The sequence below is a fragment of the Triticum dicoccoides genome, chromosome 4B (assembly GCF_002162155.2).
Source record: "Triticum dicoccoides isolate Atlit2015 ecotype Zavitan chromosome 4B, WEW_v2.0, whole genome shotgun sequence".
NCBI lineage: Eukaryota > Viridiplantae > Streptophyta > Magnoliopsida > Poales > Poaceae > Triticum > Triticum dicoccoides.
The window spans coordinates 547,303,472-547,309,471 of NC_041387.1; positions in this window are offsets into that span (position 1 = coordinate 547,303,472).

The following is a 6,000-nucleotide window of genomic DNA, read 5'->3' on the forward strand; positions in this document are numbered from 1 at the left end:
AGGTAATTGTACCTGCTTCCTTATTGGAAAGTGGTTCATCACATAAACTAGTTCCTGTGACGCCTACACCAATTAGTAAGGAAGATAATGATATTGATCATGAAACTTTAGATCAAGTTACTACCAAACCTCGTTGGTCAATCAGAGTACGATCCGCACCAGAGTGGTACGGTAATCCTATTCTGAAAGTCATGTTACTTGACTATGACGAACCTACGAACTATGAGGAAGCGATGATGAGCCCAGATTTCATGAAATGGCTTGAAGCCATGAAATCTGAGATAGGATCCATGTATGAGAACAAAGCGTGGACTTTGGTTGACTTGCCCGATGATCGGCAAGCCATCAAGAATAAATGGATCTTCAAGAGGAAGACGGACACTGATAGTAGTGTTACTATCTACAAAACTCGACTTGTTGCAAAAGGTTTTCGACAAGTTCAAGGTGTTGAATACGATGCGATTTTCTCACTCGTAATGATGCTTAAGTCTGTCTAAATCATGTTAGAAATTGCCACATTTTATGAAATCTGGCAAATGGATGTCAAAACTGCAGTCCTTAAATGGATATTTCTTAAAGAAGTATCATATATGATACAACCAGAAGGTTTTGTCAATCCTAAAGGTGCTAACAAAATGTGCAAGCTCCAGCGATCCATCATGGACTGGTGCAAGCATCTCGGAGTTGGAATATACGCTTTGATAAGTTGATCAAAGCATATGGTTTTATACAGACTTTTGGAAAGGGCTGTATTTACAAGAAAGTGAGTGGGAGCACTACAACTTTTCTGATAAGTATATGTGAATGACATATTGTTGATCAGAAATGATGTACAATTTTCTGGAAAGCATAAAGGAGTGTTTGAAAGGAGTTTTTTCAAAGAAAGACCTTGGTGAAGCTGCTTACACATTGAGCATCAAGATCTATAGAGATAGATCAAGACGCTTGATATGATTTTTTCAATGAATACATACCTTGATAAGATTTTGAAGTAGTTCAAAATGGAACAGTCAAAAAGGAGTTCTTTCCTGTGTTACAAAGGTGTGAAGTTGAGTAAGACTCAAAACCTGACCATGACAGAAAATAGAAAGAGAATGAAAAGTCATTCCCTATGCCTCAGTCATAGGTTCTATAAAGTATGATATGTTGTGTACCAGACCTATTGTGTACCTCACCAGGAGTTTGGCAAGAGGGTACAATAGTTATCTAGGAGTAGATCAATGGACAGCGGTCAAAATTATCCTTAGTGTAGGACTGAGGAAATATTTCTCAATTATGGAAGTGATAAAAGAGCTCGTCGTAAAGAGTTACGTTGATGTAAGCTTTTACACCGATCCAGGTGAATCTAAATCTCAATCTGGATACATATTGAAAGTGGAAGCAATTAGCTAGAGTAGCTCTATGCAGAGCATTGTAGACATAGAATATTTGCAAAATACATATGGCTCTGTATGTGACAGACCCATTGACTAAACATCTCTCACAAGCAAAACATGATCATACCTTAGTACTCTTTGGGTGTTAATCACATAGCGATGTGAACTAGATTATTGACTCTAGTAAACCCTTCGGGTGTTGGTCACATGACGATGTGAACTATGGGTGTTAACCACATACAAATGTGGATATTGGTGTTAAATCACATGGTGATGTGAACTAGATTATTGACTCTAGTGCAAGTGGGAGACTGAAGGAAATATGCCCTAGAGGCAATAATAAAGTTATTATTTATTTCCTTATATCATGATAAATGTTTATTATTCATGCTAGAATTGTATTAACCGGAAACTTAGTACATGTGTGAATACATAGACAAAACCTATAGTCCCTAGTATGCCTCTACTTGACTAGCTCATTAATCAAAGATGGTTATGTTTCCTAACCATAGACATGTGTTGTCATTTGATGAACGGGATCACATTATTAGGAGAATGATGTTCCTATGACTATGAGATTATGCAACCCCCGTTTATCGGAGGAACACTTTGTGTGCTACCAAACGTCACAACATAACTGGGTGATTATAAAGGTGCTTTACAGGTGTCTCCAAAGGTACTTGTTGGGTTGGCGTATTTCGAGATTAGGATTTGTCACTCCAATTGTCGGAGAGGTATCTCTGGGCCCACTCGGTAATGCACATCACTATAAGCCTTGCAAGCAATGTGACTAATGAGTTAGTTGCAGGATGATGCATTACGGAATGAGTAAAGAGACTTGCCGGTAAATAGATTGAACTAGGTATTGAGATACCGACGATCGAATCTCGGGCAAGTAACATATCGATGACAAAGGGAACAACGTATGTTGTTATGCGGTTTGACCGATAAAGATCTTCATAGAATATGTGGGAGCCAATATGAGCATCCAGGTTCCGTTATTGGTTATTGACCGGAGACGTGTCTCGGTCATGTCTACATAGTTCTCGAACCCGTAGGTTCCGCACGCTTAAAGTTCGGTGATGATTTGTATTACGAGTTTATGTGTTTTGATGTACCAAAGGTAGTTCAGAGTCCCGGATGAGATCGGGGACATGACGAGAAGTCTCGAAATGGTCGAGACGTAAAGCGATATATTGGACGACTATATTCGGACATCGGAAAGGTTCCAAGTGATTCAGGTATTTTTCGGGGTACCGGGGAGTTACGGGAATACGAGGAAGAAGTAATGGGCCTCATGGGCCAAGTGGTGGAAGAGAGGAGTCGGGGCGCGCGGCCCCCCTAGCCCAAACCGAATTGGACTAGGGGGCCGGCCCCCCTTTCCTCCTTTTCCTCCCTCTCCTTCCTTCTCCTTCTCCTCCCCTTCCTTCCCCTCTCCTACTTGGATTAGGAAAGGAGGGAGTCCTACTCCCTGTGGGAGTAGGACTCCTCCCTGGCGCGCCTCCTCTTGGCCGGACACCCCCTCCCCCTTGATCCTTTATATACGGGGGCAGGGGGGCACCTCTAGGCACAACAATTGATCTCTTGATCTCTTAGCCGTGTGCGGTGCCCCCCTCCACCATATTCCATCTCTATCATATCGTAGCGGTGCTTAGGCGAAGCCCTGCGTCGGTAGCAATATCATCACCGTCACCACGCCGTCGTGCTGACGAAACTCTCCCTCAAAGCTCAGCTGGATCGGAGTTCGAGGGACGTCATCGAGCTGAACGTGTGCAGAACTCAGAGGTGCCATGTGTTCGGTACTTGGATCGGTCGGATCGTGAAGACGTACGACTACATCAACCGCGTTGTCATAACGCTTCTGCTTTTGGTCTGCGAGGGTACGTGGACACACTCTCCCCTCCCGTTGTTATGCATCACCATGATCCTGTGTATGCGTGGGAATTTTTTTAAAATTACTACATTCCCCAACAATATTTTTTTCCCAAGACGTCTCAAATCCTATAGAAAAATGGATGTCATTTGGTTATCCCTTCGGGGACATATGATAAATTGGAACAATAAGAGCCAATTCTTTTGTAGCTTATTTGAAACTGTGGAAATAAGCTGCCCTCTGTTCAGCTTATTCTAGAAGCTCAATCTAAAATTTTGTTTTAGAAACCTACAATTAAGGTTTAAGTAGTAAGCTTCTAAAATAAAATTTTGTGTTGGGCTTCTACAATAAGTTGGATAGGGGGCAGCTTATTTCCACAGCCCCAAATAAGACACAGAAGAACTAGCCCTAAATAGATGCCATTTGGGCCATATGATAGGAATATTTCCATTGGATTTGGTCTTATATTTTTTTCGTTTGAAATACAAAGGATAGGTTCATATCCTTTAAAGGAATAGGATTCTATTCAACAAACCAAAAGTCCATACAAAAAATCCTATAAAATTCCTACAAACCAAAGGAGGACAGGGGAGGCCCAGAGCTCTGTTTGGTTGGAAGCTAATTTGCCCACACATTTTATTCTGTCAAACTCCTTTAAACCGCCAGTGTTATGTCTTGCCTAATGCAAGACAGAAGCACAGCTCGCCTACAAGGATACATTCGAGAAAAATGGAACTTTCATTGAAGAAAAGCAAATGAAACACTTCCATAAAAATTCGCTTAGAATCGAGAAAGTGGGTCTGCCCAACAACGTGGTAGCAGCGGCTTGGGGAACCTCCCATCAGGTTTTGGGAATGTTTCATGCGGGTTTTTTTTCTTTTTTGTTCTATGTTTTCTGTACTGATTTTATTGGGTGTTTATTTTATTTTATTCATTTTCCTGCTCATTTTTATACTTTGAAGTTTTTAAATAACATGTTGAATTTTTAATACACATTGAGTATTTTTTGCATATAGGTTGAGATACACTTGAACAGTTTTCAAACACACATTGGACATTTTATCCAGATAATATTTCAACATTTGTCGAACGCACATTGAACATTTTTACATAAATGGTGAATATTTTTTAAACACACACTGAACAATTTTAAGAACTATATGAACATCTTTTAGAATTTGAACATCTTTTAGAATTTGAACATTTTTTAAGTGTTACGAACTTTTCTTGAACGATATAATATTTTTTTCATGCTATGTACATTTTTTAAAAAATGTGTGCAAACATTTATACGTTGTTAAAAATTTATTGAAATGATTACAACACTTTTTATGTGCAGACCATTTTTTAGAACATATGGAGATTTTCGTCGAATGGTACCATTTTTTATAAATGTCATGAAGATTTTTATAAATGTGTGAGCACATTTTTAAGAGTCATGAACATTCTTTTTAAAATGGCATGAACATTTTTATGGGTTTTTATCTTTTATGCCACTGGTTATGTCCCACTACTCACTTTGCCACTAGGAATTATAATTGCTCAAAAATGCCATTTCTTCGTTGGGTCTTTTACATCGTGTCCCTAACTCCCACTACTCATATTTGCCCCTAATTACGAAGCCTGCTGAGCAGGATTCGAAATTAGGGGCAAATATGAGTAGGTGGTTCGACTTAGGGATAGAAATGCGAATGGCTCTTCTTCGTTAAGCGCATGCTAAAACATGCCACTAGACATTATTACTGTCAGCTCACATCTCGTTTACCATGTTACAATGACCAAAATACCTTTGGACCACATGTCAGCTCTTCCTCTATCTCGCTACAATAAAGTGTGGGTCCCACTTGATCCTAACAGTGTTCTTGTTTTTCTCTAAAATTATTCGCTTGCTTACTCCTGACAAGTGGGTCCCACACTTGTCATTGTGAGATATAGAGAACTGACATGTGGGTCAAGGGTTATTTTAGTCGTATAACAAGGTCGACAGGTTTGAGCTGATAATAACGATGCCTAATGGCATTTTTGAGCAAACATCTAACGGACCGATGGCATTTTTTAGATATCTAATGGTATTTTCGAGCAAGCATCTCACAGAACAATGGCATTTTTTATCAGTTATAACTTCTAATGGCAAAACTGAGTAGTGGGACACAACTAGTGGCACAAATGATATAAACCCTTTTAGGAATGTGTGGACACTTTTTTAAGTGTAATGAACATCCTATTTAAAATGTGCAAACACTTTTTTTTAGGTGCGTGGAGAAAATCATGGAGACCATTTTTTTTTACAAAACGTAGATATCTTAAAAAATACATTCTTAGAGCAATTTGTTCAACATATATAAATATTAAGAGAAAACGTTAAAAAAATAAAAGTAAAAAAAAACTTGAAAAATCATACTTGTAGCTTGCTAGCTGGGCCATGATGAGCAAGCACTCTTCCATAGTTAATGTCTTTTATATACAAAACATATAATTGCTCTTCTAGATTACTTAAAATAAACTGCATTTGCAAATTGTTGAGCCTTTTAGCGAGATGATGGTGATAGTTTTATTAGTTGAGATGCCTTGGTGATGTATGTGCTTACCTTTGCTAATGTACCAACTAGGATCGCTTATCCATTGGCAGCACTTTGGACTAAATCACTCACCATGTTCACACGGTGAGTGGGAACTTGTGTAGAAAAGGTGGACTCGTGTGGAAAAAAAAGTGAATGGTATAAGCGTCGTTTGACTCCTGCCTCTTTATTT